Here is a 16,819-nt window from a genome sequence, read left to right on the forward strand (position 1 = left end):
TATAAATTCATGTTTGGCTAGGAGAATTATAATGTGTTGTTGGTGAATGTCTTGTCATAGACAAGATGGAGTTTGTTTTTTGGGGGGAGGTTTTCTTTCTTAAGCTTGATACATAAACTGTGCAGCACTGGAAATGGTAAAATGAAGACAAAGTAAAGTTTATATTTGGTCTTTCACTGTGTTTGGATGATTTAGAAACTAAAGAAGTGAACTCTTAATTTTTAAAACTGTTTAAGTAATGAATAGCTTTTAAAAAGCTATTCTAAATAGTTTAATTATTTAAACTATTAATAATTTCCATTCTTATTGTTAAAATAACATTTACTGAAAGTTTTGAGTATCTATTAATTGCATAATGTTAAAATTTATAGACTTGGTTGTAAAAACTTTAACACCTGGGAATTGATGTTATAGATTTGTTAAACAGAACTTTAGTATTTACCCTTGGTAATGTGTTTTTGACCCTCTGATTGATTAAGTAAGGCATATTTGAATTATTTTCCTATGATTAATAATAGCAACCAATGCTTCCTTTTTTCTCACTAGCAGGGTCTTTTCACAATTTACTGTGCAAAGTTTGGTTAAGTAAAAATGTAGAAGTAAAATTATCTTTGCCAAGATGACTTCTTGGAGAAAGTTTTTAATTGGATTGTGCCTTGATTAATAAATCCACTGAGAATACACAGCCATGTACTAGCACATTGGAAAATAAACAGTCTTCGTAAATTATTCAGAGTGGTGTTGGTTTGCATTAACAGTAACGTTCTCATTAAAGTTGGACCAGGAAAATACACCACTGTGTTCTGCTTCTACTTTTACTACACATATAAACTGCGCCAACAGCAGACAGCCAAGAGCTGGGAAGGAAAGACAAACCAAGACTGTGTTAGGCCCCACAGCAGCAGAATTTCTAGAAACTTCTCTGTAGGGCTCTCTCTCTTTTTTTTTTCTTTTTTTTTTTTTTTTTTTCCATTTATTTTTATTAGTTGGAGGCTAATTACTTTACAACATTGCAGTGGTTTTTGTCAAACATTGAAATGAATTAGCCATGGATTTACATGTGTTCCCCATCCCGGTCCCCCCTAAGGGCTCTCTTGTATTAATTTTATTTCCCTCTGTTCGCCATTCGTCTCTGTTTCTCCTGTTTGCCTGACATTGAAATGGAGGGAGAATCTGATTGGTTCAATCTGAGTCAGCTGTCTCGCCTGAAATCACTGGAGGAGGGGCCTGTGCAGGATCAAATTACACAGACCAGGTCCTTTCACATCTCCCTCAGAGTGTATTAGGACTTCAGTCCTTTGTTTTTAGTGGTTGAGTGATTTTACTTAAGTATGTATGAAAGGCATTAAATCAACTATATACTTTTTAAGCTTTTAAGTTACAGATTACAACTCCATATTAAAGTTGGGAACTTGGCATTCAGGGGCTATTGAGGACCCCTGATATTACACTGCATCACTAGATCTCGTTAGCTCTGAGGGTATACTTTTAATCTCTTGAGGATCCCTGATACTACACTGTATCACTAGCTCTCAGTTTGCTCTGAGGGTGAATTTTTAACCTCTTTAGGATCCCTGATACAACAGTACATCACTAGCTCTCATTTGCTCTGAGGGTAGACTTTTACCCTCTTGAGGATCGAAGGGGACACCAGGAGAGGATTCGGACAAGACAGTCCACGGCTACTGCTTTCTCCTCTATGTCCAGCCCCTACTGGTTGCTCCAGGGGCCAAAGAACTGATGATGGCCTTTTCTCCTTGGCTTCTTCCAGAACTTGGAGTTCTCCCAGTTCTGCCATGGGGCTGTTTGCCAGTCTGCCTTGCTTCTGTCCCCTCCCTTTCCTGTGTGAACCAGTTAAATTCCTTCCATCACCACCTAATGCAATTTAAGTTACCCTTCTACCACAGGAGTCCTGTATGAAGTGTTGTTTTCTTGGGCTTTTGAGTATTTTAGCATTTTGCCTCTTTAACTCCTTTTTTTCCCTTGATGTTCTAGGATGTAGATCTCTATGTGCCCTTTTACAGTACTAGAATTTCTTTGACAGTTTTGTTATTATGGCATAACTTCTCAGCTGAAAATTTCTGTTACATAACTCATAGAAAAAGCCTTATTTATTTTCATAATGAAACTTAAATTGCTTTTGAAAAATGACAGTTACTTTCTTGACAGTACTTTCCCGTGAGAAAATGTATTCACAACCATCTAGCCCAGTACCTAAATACTTGTGTCTCTGAGTCGTGTCCAACTCTTTGTGACCCTATGGACTGTAGCATGCCAGGCTCCTCTGTCCACGGGGATTCTCCAGGCAAGAATACTGGATTGGGTTGCCATGCCCTTCTCCAGAGCATCTTCCCAACCCAGGGATTGAACCCAGGTATTCCTCATTGCAGGCGGATTCTTTACTGTTAGAACCACAAGGGAAACCCAATACTTCATGCTACTCGGATAATATGACTGCTATTTCCTCTTGATTTTTTTAATGTTTTAGTCATAGTTTAAAAGTAATATATGTCTCCAGTACAAAAAGTGGAAAATGCAGGTAAGTATAATAAGGTCACACAATTACCCTACAATTAACATTGTGAATTTACCCCAACAAAATTAGGATTATATTGTATTTAGTTTTTTATATCCTATTTTCTTGCAAAAATATTACTTTTTCACAACACTAAATATCCTTTTAGTGACATAATTTTAATGAGTATAATAGCCTCTGGACTAAATATGCTATAATTTATTAATTAAACCCCTCTACTTATATATAAGGGAGCTGACTGTGGCTCAGATCATGAACTCCTTATTGCCAAATTCAGACTTAAACTGAATAAAGTAGGGAGAACCACTAGACCATTCAGGTATGACCTTAATCAAATCCCTTATGACTATACAGTGGAAGTGAGAAATAGATTTAAGGGACTAGATCTGATAGAGAGCCTGATGAACTATGGACAGAGGTTTGTGACATTGTACAGGAGACAGGGATCAAGACCATCCCCATGGAAAAGAAATGCAAAAAGGCAAAATGGCTGTCTGAGAAGGCCTTACAAATAGCTGTGAAAAGAAGAGAAGCAAAAAGCAAAGGAGAAAAGGAAAGATATTCCCATTTGAATGCAGAGTTCCAAAGAATAGCCAGGAGAGATAAGAAAGCCTTCCTCAGTGATCAGTGCAAAGAAATAGAGGAAAATAACAGAATGGGAAAGACTAGAGATCTCTTCAAGAAAAATAGAGATACCAAGGGAACATTTCAGGCAAAGATGGATTCGATAAAGGACAGAAATGGTATGGACCTAACAGAAGCAGAACATATTAAGAATACACAGAACTGTACAAAAAGATCTTCACGACCCAGATAATCACAATGGTGTGATCACTCACCTAGAGCCAGACATCCTGGAATATGAAGTCAAGTGGGCCTTAGAAGGCATCGCTACGAACAAAGCTAGTGGATGTGATGGAATTCCAGTTGAGCTATTTCAAATCCTGAAAGATGATGCTGTGAAAGTGCTGTACTCAATATGCCAGCAAATTTGGAAAACTCAGCAGTGGCCACAGGACTGGAAAAGGTCAGTTTTCATTCCAATCCCCAAGAAAGGCAATCCCAAAGAATGCTCAAACTACTGTACAGTTGCAGTCATCTCACATGCTAGTAAAGTAATGCTCAAAATTCTCCAAGCCAGGCTTCAGCAATACGGGAACTGTGAACTTCCAGATGTTCAAGCTGGTTTTAGAAAAGGCAGAGGAACCAGAAATCAAATTGCCAACATCCGCTGGATCATCGAAAAAGCAAGAGAGTTACAGAAAAACATCTATTTCTGCTTTACTGACTATGCCAAAGCCTTCAACTGTGTGGATCACAGTAAACTTTGGAAAATTCTGAAGGAGATGGGAATACCATCTTGAGAAACCTGTATGCAGGTCAGGAAGCAACAATTAGAACTGGACATGGAACAACAGACTGGTTCCAACTAGGAAAAGGAGTACGTCAAGGCTGTATATTGTAACCCTGCTTATTTAACTTATATGCAGAGTACATCATGAGAAACGCTGGGCTGGAAGAAGCACAAGCTGGAATCAAGATTGCCGGGAAAAATATCAATAACCTCAGATATGCAGATGACACCACCCTTATGGCAGAAAGTAAAGAGGAACTAAGAAGCCTCTTGATGAAAGTGAAAGAGGAGAGTGAAAAAGTTGGCTTAAAGCTCAACATTCAGAAAACTAAGATCGTAGCATCTGGTCCCATCACTTCATGGGAAATAGATGGGGAGACAGTGGAAACAGTGTCAGACTTTAGTTTTGGGGGCTCTAAAATCACTGCAGATGGTGATTGCAGCCAAGACATTAAAAGACACTTACTCCTTGGAAGGAAAGTTATGACCAACCTAGAGAGCATATTAAAAAGTAGAGACATAACTTTGCCAACCAAGGTCCGTTTAGTCAAGGCTATGGTTTTTCCAGTAGTCATGTATGGATGTGAGAATTGGACTGTGAAGAAAGCCAAGTGCTGAAGAATTGATGCTTTTGAACTGTGGTGTTGGAGAAGACTCCTGAGAGTCCCTTGGACTGCAAGGAGATCCAACCAGTCCATCCTCAAGGAGATCAGTCCTGGGTGTTCATTGGAAGGACTGATGCTGAAGCTGAAACTCCGGTACTTTGGGCACCTCATGCAAAGAGTTGACTCATTGGAAAAGACCTTGATGCCGGGAGGGACTGGGGGCAGGAGGAGAAGGGGACGACAGAGGGTGAGATGACTGGATGGCATCACCGACTCAATGGGCATGAGTTTGAGTAAACTCCAAGAGTTGGTGATGTAAAGGGAGGCCTGGTGTGCTGCGATTCATGGGGTCGCAAAGACTCAGACACGAATGAGCGACTGAACTGAACTGAACTTATATATAGCATTCATGTCATTGAACTAACTATCTCTTTCATAGCTTTATAGAGGTTTTTGAGTCAGGGGAACATTTTCAAGCTTTTGAGATATTAGTCCTTATAAATGTAACCATTCTCTTGTCATACCATATTGTATATGGATACCCTCTTAATCCCTTCAAGCTCTTTATTCTAGACCTTCTTTATGTTTCTTGGGCTCTGATACCCCACATCAGCATGTTCTCCAAGTAGTTGATCTCTTTACGCTGCGAGGCTGGGTCACCCCAACATGTGGTCCTCTCCTTACCCTTCCCACAAGGTCCCCTTCTATACCCGCCTTTGGTTGATAACCCACCATGGTTACCCCTGTGTGTCAGAGTCTCTGACACCCTTCTTTGCAAGCGCGCTCAGCCCCTTGCCCCCCAGGGCACTCTGACCCATCTAATGGCTGTACTCCTGAATTGTTCGGGAGAAGCAGGAAGAAAGAGAAAGGAAGCTATACAGTTAGAAGATTTAATGAAGGGCCTTGCCAAGGGCATAGCATCATGCCTGGTATGTTGTAGATATTTGGTGGCAGGGTGCGTGTTTGTTTGTATATTTAATTCTTCCCTCCTGATCTTGAGATTTGGTGGTGAAAGAGAAAATACAAACATGTAACTCAGCTGACTCCCAACTGACTGTTTCTAATACCATCTCATCTGCATTTGCTCTTCCTGGTGACCCTAATCTAACTCACTCTAGTTGATTCTGTGTTGTCTCCCTGACTGGTTATTTCCTACCTTTAGTTAGTTAGTTCAGCCGCTCCGTCGTGTCTGACTCTTTGCGACCCCATGAATCGCAGCACACCAGGCCTCCCTGTCCATCACCAGCTCCCGGAGTTTACTCAAACTCATGTCCATGGATTCGGTGATGCCATCTAGCCATCTCATCCTCTGTCGTCCTCTTCTCCTCCTGCCCCCAATCCCTCCCAGCATCAGGGTCTTTTCCAGTGAATCAACTCTTCGCATGAGGTGTCCAAAGTTATTGGAGTTTCAGCTTCAGCATCAGTCCTTCCAATGAACACTCAGGACTTACCGCATTCAGGATGGACTGGTTGGATCTCCTTGCAGTCCAAGGGACTCTCAAGAGTCTTCTCCAACACCACCGTTCAAAAGCATCAATTCTTCGGCGCTCAGCTTTCTTCACAGTCCAGCTCTCATATCCATACATGACCACTGGAAAAACCATAGCCTTGACTAGATGGACCTTTCTTGGCAAAGTAATGTCTTTGCTTTTTAATATGCTGTCTAGGTGGGTCATAACTTTCCTTCCAAGGAGTAAGCGTCTTTTAATTTCATGATTGCAGTCACCATCTGCAGTGATTTTGGAGCCCAAAAAAATAAAGTCTGATACTGTTTCCAGTTTCCCCGTCTAATTCCCATGAAGTGATGGGACCGGATGCCATGATCTTAAGTTTTCTGAATGTTGAGCTTTAAGCCAACTTTTTCACTCTCCTCTTTCACTTTTGTCAAGAGGCTTTTTAGTTCCTCTTCACTTTCTGCCATAAGGGTGGTGTCATCTGCATATCTGAATTTTATCATCCCCCATTTACTAAACTCCCACCTTCCATGTTTCAGCTAATGACTTGGCCTCTATTTAAATGTGATCGAGATTATTTGACATGAATATGTTTATCTAATAACTTCAAAGTATTTCAATATTTTTAGCTTTCTTTACCTTCTTTCTTAAAACTCCTGTTTGCCATTTATTATAGTATATTAATGTGTATACTATACTCCCTTTATATATGTAAATATAATGGTTTAATTGTCATATATAAATATATCATATAGCCTCTTCCTACCTATCTAATTTTTCTAAGTCTCCTTACTTGATTTTGATACTTCTTCCCTCCAGTTGAATATTTACCCTTCTTAATATTTTGTTCTTGATCTCACTAAGTTATTCTGTTCCTGTAGATTATCAAATTGACCACATAATGTCACAACACCTAGTTTAAGCTTCTGAGTTCCAATTTTTTTCTTTTTTCTTTTTTTTTTACCTTTTCAACTCTCTGAATTCAGACGTAATTCTTAGCTGTCTTAGAGCTCCAAGAGCTTTTTTCAAACCTGTGGGTTTTTTTTTTTTTTTAATTCCATGCCATGGTTAATGATACCTTTACAATTCAAGGTACTTAAGCCAGAAATTGTCTTGTTACCTCTTTCCCATGCCCCCATATTCAGCAAGTTTCCTGTTATACCTTTTGTCTCACAAATACTGCTCATTTTCAGACCAGCTCTCAGTGATGTGTAATGCGATAGTCCTTACTTCATTCTGTTTTGAATTATAATGAACTCTGAGTATTTTTTCTTTGGATTTATAATTTCTTAGAAGCACATTCTTCCATGATCATCTCTCTTTATTGAATTGAAGAATACCCTTCAAGACTTTTTTCTAAACTTGAATCAGTGTTTTACTATATCATTAACTGGCTTTTGTTAGGCAATAGAAACTTGGTCATGGTTCATGATTCGATAGTATGTATGTGGCCTGTAATACACTATGCTTAGGATTAATCCAGGTAAGAGAGTGGTTTTAGATGATGTATAACCTAACAGAATCTGTGGGAAGATGTGAAATGGCCTTAGCTGTTATTACTAATAATGAATGGAATCTTTGCTAATTAAACAGATTTTAATATCTGTAGATGAAGATATGTTTTCAAACTTTGATGTTTTAATCCAAATGCTAGAGGCTGGGTAGATATGTTGTAATTTAAAGTGGGTTAAATTTCATAAATCTTGTTTTCTTCCTTTAAAGTTCTATTCTCCATCTAAAAAGACTTTTTACTCTTAAAAAAAAAGTTTTATTTTTTTTTACTTTGCCTTCTATTTAAGCAGCTTTGATTAAATAACACTTTAAGTAACACTTTTGGTATGAAACGATTCTGGTAGTAATTGATAGCAAAAGAAATAAATGACAGTTGAAGCAGAGAGATTGCCAGGAAACCTCTTTGCTTATGATTATTCCTGTTTATTCTATGACTTAAACTTCTTTCCCCAGTTAGGATACAGGTATCCCCCACTTGTTGAAAGTGTGGTACACCACTTGCTTTTACAGAAGGCCTACATTGGGTTCGTTGCTACCTGCCCCCTAAAAATAATCCAGAGAGTATTTTCACTTTCATGAAAAAAGGTGAAAAGTGAAAATAGCATCCAGCGTTTGTTTTGCGGTGAGTGAGCTGTTCAAGGGGCCGCACACACCCTGAGCAGAAAGAATGCACCGCGAAACTCCTTCCCCAGGAACAACGTGAAGCATCCCAGCTGCCACTGCTTTGAACTGTGTCTGTGAGCATCTGTGCTTTATCTCGATTTATTTTGTGCCTTTGTTAGCAAGATGTGTCCTAAGATAATTGATTCTTCATTTTTCATTTTAAGCCATTTTGACCTATAAACAGTTTCATAGGAGTGCTCTATTTTCAGAAAGGGGGAGAAACCCGATCTTAACTTTGAATACTTAGTCGTTTTAGGTCCGTCTCTTGCCCCCCAAACTAGAATTATAGGGCAGTATTTTAATTATTGGATTAAAAGGCTTATGTGATTTGGCTTGGGCTTCCCTCGTGGCTCAGACAGTAAAGAATCTGCCTGCAATGCGGGAGACCTGGGTTCAATCCATGGGTGGGGAAGATCCCCTGGTGAAGGAAAAGGGATACTCACTCCATTATTCTTACCTGGAGAATCACGTGGACCAAGGAGCCTGGCAGGCTCCAGTCTGTGGCGTCTCAAAGAGTCAGACACGACTGAGCTACTGCACTTCACACTATGATTTGGCTTCTCATGTGATTTTTAGAGTTCTAAAACTGATTCAGAAGAGTTAAAGAGTTTGTAATTTGGCAGTTGTTACACATTCAAAGGAGTTACTAACTCATGCCGTGTCTTCAGAACACACCTTTTTTCTGACGTTATCATCACTCATAGTTTATATTGTGTAATGAAATGATTTAACTTCCTCATTTGATCCTCATCATTACCTGAGTGTCTGACAATTATAGGAGTGTGTGTGCATTATGTATGTAATGGACAGTCAGAAACATTGGACAATATGTTGATTAAAACAAGACATTGTGAAAAGCGAGAGAATAGGATTAGAGAGCATGTAATTGGAGACGTAATGGGAATTTGCTATTGAAGATACATAGCAGGTTAGCACCAAGGCTTTACATAGGAGCAGTTTTAAGGACTCAGATATTCCTAGGCACTCAGTAGCTAAATTTGTTTGAGAGGCAGTATTTATGGGCAAAAAAGAGTGAAAACTTATTTGATATTCAAAGCATTGAGAAATTTTCCTTGAAATAGTTTAAAAAAGTTAACCTACATGTCCGTTGACAGTTGAATGGATAAAGAAGATGTGGTGTTTATTTATACAATGGGTCATTAGCCATGAAAAAGATTGAAACAATGCCATTTCAGCAACATGGATGGATCTAATGATTATCATATTAAGTGAAGTAAGTCAGACAAAGACAAATATCATATGATATCGCTTAAATATGGAATCTAAAACAATGATACAAATGAACTTTTTTGTAAAAGAGAAATAGACTTGTAGACATAGAAAACAAATTTATGGTTACCAAAGGTATACATTAGTAGGTTGGGATTAGCATGTCAGATGGTAAAGCTTCTGCCTACAATGCAGGAGACCCAGGTTCAATCCCTGGGTCGGGAAGATCTCCTGGAGAAGAAAATGACAACCCACTTCAGTATTCTTGCCTGGAAAATCCCATGAATGGAGAAGCCTGGTAGGCTACAGTCCATGGGGTTGCAAGGAGTCGGACACAACTGAGCAACTTCACTCATTCACTCACTCACTCACTCACTACTTTACATAAAATAGACAAACAACGAGGACTTACTGTATAGCACAGGGAATTATATTCAATATCTTGTGATAACTCATAATGCAAAAGAACTTTTAAAAGAATATGTGTGTGTATATATACATACTATATATACACACACATATATATAAATGGATCACTTTTTTGTATACCTTAAAGTAACACAAGATTGTAAATTAACTATACTTCAATTAAAAATGGTTATAAAGTTAAATTTTAAAGTTTAAAAAAGTCAAAAGAAATAGTTTCCACTAATTCTGGGGAGAGATTTATCTGGAAGTTAATAATCCTAATTTTAAATGACCCTAATTGTTTCTTTAGGAGTTTTTAGTAATATGAACAGAAGTGCCATAAAATTTCAGAATGTCTACCATGACAACATAATTTTTTAAATTATAGATATGTTTTCTTTCATTGGTAATCTGTATTCTCAAACCTGCTCTTTTGTTCAATAACTTTACTTTTGTTGATTTGCTCAACCCCTCCCTCAGTCTCATGTTTCTTATCATCCTTGTAGATAGATCATTGTGAGAGTGGAAACCATATAGTTTAGTTGTCTGGGTAAATGAGATTTTGGGTGTTGACAGTTCTGGTTTCACTAAAAAACTGTATGTAATTCTAGAAAAATTTTACCTTGGTTATTAATTAAGAAAAGGACACTTAACTTTACATCCTTGTTTGCTTTTTTTCTTAGTACCTTCTGCCTTGACATTTCCAGCTATCCTTCTGATTCTGCTTTTTTCCATGATAACACTATGTCTTTCCTCTCCCCATACTGGTACATAAAGAAAATTAATCTCTGGTCATCCACATTATCTTTAGTGAATCTAAATGTTGTCATACAACCTAGAGGGGTGAGTTGTTGGGGAAAGTGGAAGGGAGGCTCAGGAGGGAGGGGATATCTGTATACTTACAGCTGTCTTATGCTGTTGTATGGCAGAAACCAACACAACACTGTAAAGCTGTAAAGTTGTCCTCCAATTAAAACTTGGAAAAAGTTGTCCTGATTTAATTTAAATGTAATTAACTTCATCAATTTAAAAATGAGGTATTTGAGGCCTGGAGAGATTGAGATTGCCCAAGAAAGGAAAGAACTAACATTCACAGAGCACCAGCTGTATACCAGACAAAATCATTTTATATTCCAATTCTGTGAAATATGTTCTGTTTTCCTCATTTTAAAGAATCTCAGAGGTCAAGAAACTTGCCAAGGCCCATAAGACTAGTCATGGTGGAGGCAGGATGAAAAGCCAATTCTCTTGCAGAGTCCAGCGTCTCTTCTAACTCCTGTCAGCAAACATTAAGAGCTGATCAACCGAGTCGGTGCAGGAACATAGGATTAAAAAGCCAAAACTTATAAATATAACAAAGGATATTTTCTGATTGATAACTTTCATTTTTATAAAAAGACTCAAAGATAAAAACTAATTATCGTGAGTTGTACTGGAAGCCAATTGTCTCGAGATTCTTTAGCCTCTTGTCTTGTGCTTTTAACAGACTTGCTGACAAAGGCAGGCTTCGTTTGTCCCGGCACGTGATTGGGCTTTGATGTTTGTTGAATTAGACCAAGCTTGGAGAGGATTGGGCTCTGTGTTACCTTTTAAAATATTTACTTATTTTTATGTATTGTGGCATGTGGGATCTTTTAGTTATAGCATGTGGGATCCAGTTCCTCAACCAGGGCCTGAACCCAGGCCCCTTGCATTGGGAGTAGAGAGTCATAGCCACTGGACCACCAGGAAGTCCTACTTTTTTAAGCTTGATTTGGTGTTTGTGAGAATTAATAGCCTACTTTTCAGAGTTTCTGAAATGATATTGCAAAAAAAATGAAACTAAGCATGAAAGTAGTAGGAAAAATTAGGGCTCTAACATAGTATTATGGAATGCCCATTCATTAATGAAAGAGCTGAGTGTTTAAAGTATGTGTGCAAATCTGGGCCTCCATTTGCCCTGCTTATATTTATTTGTGAACTCTACATCTTTTATTTAAGCACTTCATCTAATTAACTGTTGGTAACTACATTTTTGAAGCAACACCTTCTTTTTAGCCTCCTGATATGTGACCCACTGTTCTTGTAAATGTGATGACCTAGGTAGTAATCAGATCACCCAAGAGTAGCTTTTCAAATTGTTTTTCAGAAGTATTTCTTTTCTGGAATCATAACTGACACATATTTCCCACTTCACCATTTAATTATGTAGTCTTTAGTATTTGTATTCTCGATACCTTCATTTTCATTATTATTTCTTTTCCGGAGAAGCCAGAGCCAAATGGCAGACACCTGGACAATGACAGTCTTTTTTTTTTTTTTTTTTACCTACCAATTCTCTCCTCTCATTCCTCTCTCTCCCTCCATCCCTGACTGTCCCTCCCACCTCTCCCTCTCCTTGCCCCACCCCTCTATTTCTCTTCTCCATTTTGTCTCAGTGTATAGAAAAATAAAAACTAGAATGATGACAAGTAGAGGCAGATGATTCCTTGCAAAGATAATATTCGTTGACAGAAATGTATTAGTTTCTCAGATAACCAATTCAGATTACTTTGTGGTTTACTAGACCTGGGTTAGACTCCTGCTTTATAAAGATAGTACATATCCATTGTAGGGAGAAGAAGTGATACAGTATCAGTGAATATAAAGCAGAAAATAAAAGTGCTGTTTTTTTCCGTACTTTCCAGAGATATTATTAATGGTTTTTATGTATCTTTTTGAAATGTCTGCTATATATATATATATATTTACATACATGTTTAATGTTGTTAATTAGCTCCATCCATTTGCCTTTTATAAGTAGATCTTCAGAATGTCATAAAGCATATATTAGTTCAATTTTAGTGTGCTTGATATTACTAAATTATAGTATCTCAATTTCTTTTCTCATTTTTTCCTTAAAATTATTTTTTTAACCACTTTCAGGATACTGGTCCCTTGAATATTTTCTTTATTTTTTAATTGTTTTTTTAAACCAGTCTTAACATTTCCATTGTACGACTTTGATGCAGTTGAAATAATTGATTAAAACTGCTTCCAGGAGTGTTGTGTTCTGAGTAATTAAAAATTAAAGCCTATGAGGAGAAAATTTAGAATTATGCTTGCTGTCATTATGGGGAGTATTGTAAATGATCCATATAAGATTAAAAGACCTGTTGTTGAAGATACAGAATGCATCTATAGCGGGCAAAGTGTTTGGTCTTCTGGGACCTGGTGAAAAAGACTGACTGCTGATTAGCTCTGGTTGGGTAAGATTACACTAGAGGCTTAAGGTGTTTGGGGCATCTGTGGGAGGAATAATCAGAGCATTGATAAAATTTGCTATTTGTAGCCAGGCACCAGAGAATGAATGTTACTTTCTTAACGTGTATATAAAAGTATTGGCTGCACATCAGATGTTAATCAGAATTTGAGTCCTCTCTTATAATACAATAGAAGCAATGTTTTTCCCTCCTTGAAGCACAGCATCATATGGAGAATATGGTCAAAATTCATGGAACTACTCATACATTAATTATGTAGGTATTTGTCTACCAATAAAACATTATTTGCATATATATCCTTTTGTTCCTATAGAATATTAGACACTTTTCTAAACACCCAAACAATGGAGGCATTTTGTGGGTCAGGGAAGAGCAGTTAGGCAGTTGGTAGCTAAAATTTGAAAATGGCCAAAATATTACATAATATTTTTCTCAGTTAAAGAACATACTATCTGATTAAAATGCCTTCTCTGTTAGACACATGTTACTACTGAACTTCTCTTAATATTTTGTATGGCATTAAAATACAATGTAGTTATTGTCTTCATGATTTTTCACAGAACTGTATTTGAACTTGGCATTTAATTTTTTGTAGAAGAAATAAATACACAAGAGAAACAGCTATCGAGGTTAGGTGATTTAGTCAAGTCTGTGTAGTATGTGTGAGTCAGAAATAGCATATAACCTTTGGAAAACTTGTCAAGTTTTTTTTTTTTAATATATATACACAGCTCTGCAAAGTATTCTTTATCTATGACCTTAAGTCTTGAGAAGATCGTTCTTCTCTTCAGTTTGTTTCACTTGTCTTTTTGCTCTGTTACGATTGACTGTAAGATTATGTTTCTTTCAAGGGAAAAGCTTGACCCCAGCCGCATGTGTTCTAATCTTCTATCTTGCCAGATTTCAGGGTGGAATGAAGTGAGGCTTTAGGTCAGAAAGGAGTCTTCCCTTCTGAATTCCTTCCCTGTCCCTTCTAGTGCCCTGCTACCACCCTGATTTCATGATGTTTCTGAGGTCCTATACACGTATTCCAGGATGCAGTTTTCAGAGACAATTAAGTCTGAATTGATACCTAAGGGTAGTTTGTTAATAGCATTATATATCACTAAGCAGAACCCTGAGCATCTCCTGAAACACCTGTGGTTAGCTTTAAAGGCTTCTATCTCGCAGTTTTCTTCAATAAACTAGGCAGTCTGCTTATGTAACTAAAGGGTCTGCTCCGGTATTATTTTCAAAGCAAAATGAAAACTAAACAAAAGAGAACTGATGTTTCCACTTTGGAGAAATTTAAATGCTTGTAACTGAAAATGACACTTAAACCTGGTTTGAAAAAAAAAAAAAATCCCACAAGGTATTCTGTTACAGCAAAAGTTGTTCCTCTTGTCATCCATGAAATCTTTAATAAAAGTTGATTACCCAGTAAAACAAGTAATCATTTTCTTTTTTATATTTTTATAGCAGTCAATATTCTGCATCATCATTCTGCTATTTGCAAGAATTTCAGCCTTCAAAAAACTTTTCCACTTTTAACCACTGCTTCTGCAAGGTTTATTAGACTTTCTACACCTTTTAAAATCTGGAGCCGTTTAGTAGCATACTGTGGTTGTACTGGCATGCTTTTTTGATTTGGTCTGTTGTACATGCATTATTTTATTTTCCCTGACTTTAGAACTGTAGGGTATATATTCCCATGTCCATATTCTTGAAATAAAAACACTTGGATGTTCTTGTATCCCCTTGTGATCAAGTTAAGCATGGTCAGACTCCATGCTTCCATTGCAGGGAACTAACATCCATCCCTAGTCAGGGAACTAAGATCTCTCATGCTTCATGGCACAGCCAATAAATTGATTACTTAAAAAAAAACCCAGAAAACCACTACAGTTCTTTTTAAAGAAAACCTAGTGCATTGTTTTGTACCTGAAAACAAAATACTGCCAAAATAATTATTAAATATATTGGTACCTGTGTCTGGGAAATCGCACGGGCAGAGGGGCCTGGTGGGCCGTGGCATATAGTACAAGAGAGTTTTACGTGACTTGGCTACTGGGGTGTCCCTGGTGGCTCAGCTGGTAAAGAATCCACCTGCAGCGTGGGTGACCTGGGTTTGATCCCTGGCTTGGAAAGATCCCCTGGAGAAGGGAACGGCTACCCACTCTAGTATTCTTGCCTGGAGAATCCCATGGACAGAGGAGCCTGGCAGGCTACATACATAAAACAGTCCATGGGGTCGCAAAGAGTCAGACACGACTGAGCAACTTTCAGCACTCACTCACTAGTTACTAAGCAATAACAACAAAACCTACTATTGATTGGTTTTGGTGATTGTTTCACTGAAGAGTACACAGTACATTGAAATAGTTACATATTTAAAAAAAACAAATGTTGATTGAATTAGCCCAGTCATTCTGATACTTACCTTTTATGATTTTAAGAAAGATGATTGATTGAATTCAGAGTTTAAGAGAGTAAGGGGAAGCTAGTCATCTCAGTTCAGTACTACCGTTAGGACTAACCATTTGGTTATTGCTTACCTAGGACTTAATCATGCTTTCTAGAGACTGATGGCAGTTTCAGTTAAGTATGTGTGACTTGGCTTACATGTTGAAGGATTTTAATTTGCAGGGTATTAGTATATCATAAAGTGGTTTTCAAAATAAGAAAAAAGTCACAGGAAAGTGATGAAAAAGGACAGTATTTCAAGGAACAGAGAAATTAGAATAAATAAGATTAACATGTAGGAGAGAATAACAGAAATGGGTTATTAAGGGTACTTACAGAACAGCCCCAGATACACACTAAATGCCTGGGCATTTCTTTCTCTGCTAGAAAATGTGTAAAAGCATGTACGCCCTTAAAAAGTCTTTGTAAAAATCACACCTTTAAAAAATGATTTAACAATTTTTTTTACCTCCTTTATGTCTGTCTTTAAAACATTATCAGCTTATCAATTTTTTATTTCTTGAAATGAGATTTTAAAAAGAATGGGTAGAAAAGAGGACTTGTGGGTAGAAAGATCTTGTGAGTCAGAAAATACTCTTTCTTGAGTTTACTGATGTCTTTGCCTGTCTCTGGTCACTGCCTCCAGTCTCTAAATTGTAATTATCTGAAGTAATTTTAATTTCTCAGAATTCTAATTTTCAATTAATGCTCATAATGAAAACTCTTAGTTTAAACTATAGGCTTTTGACCCATTTCAGTGTCCTCTTGAATATAGGAAATTGAGTGGAAATTGGAGATAATAGGAGGCAAAAGAAAAGAACTTGGTTAGGAACAGTAAGAATGGTTTGTTCATCCTGCCCAAGTATAGGTGTATTCAGAGAACTTGCCAGCTTGTAAGAGTAATAGGCACAAGCTGCAAAGAATTCTGCTTCTTGATGCTTTCTCTGTGTCTTAAGTTGCTTTATTTTTCAACTTAAACCTTACTCTAAGTGGGTAATTGTGGTCTACCTGCTTACGAATTTTTACTTCCAAAGAACATTGATATTTTTTCTTTAAAAATAATTCCATACAGAGTGTGTCACTTGGGAGTTTTTTCTTGAATGTACCAGGGCTTTAACAATTATGTTAGTTTAAAATAAAAGATTCCCTAGGGTCATTGCCCTAGGCTTTTAAACTTCAGTAGTGTATCATAATCATCTCGAGGGATTGTAAAAACAGATTGTTGATTATCCAATCCATATTTCTGATTCAGTAATTCTGAGGTGAAGACAGTTGGCATTTCTATCAAGTTTTGAGATGGTGCGAAAACTGCTGTTCCTACAGGCATTCTTTGAGAACCACTGCCATACAGCATGGGTACAGAAGTAGGAGAC

The 16,819-nt window shown here is 37.4% G+C and overlaps 1 protein-coding gene across 4 annotated transcripts in view; it reads left to right on the forward strand.

Moving 5' to 3' along the window:
• The window catches only part of PHTF2 (putative homeodomain transcription factor 2), a 131,631-nt gene that overhangs the window by 61,229 nt on the left and 53,583 nt on the right, over positions 1 to 16,819 (forward strand). The window lies entirely within an intron of this gene.

The sequence above is a fragment of the Odocoileus virginianus genome, chromosome 1 (genome assembly GCF_023699985.2).
Source record: "Odocoileus virginianus isolate 20LAN1187 ecotype Illinois chromosome 1, Ovbor_1.2, whole genome shotgun sequence".
NCBI lineage: Eukaryota > Metazoa > Chordata > Mammalia > Artiodactyla > Cervidae > Odocoileus > Odocoileus virginianus.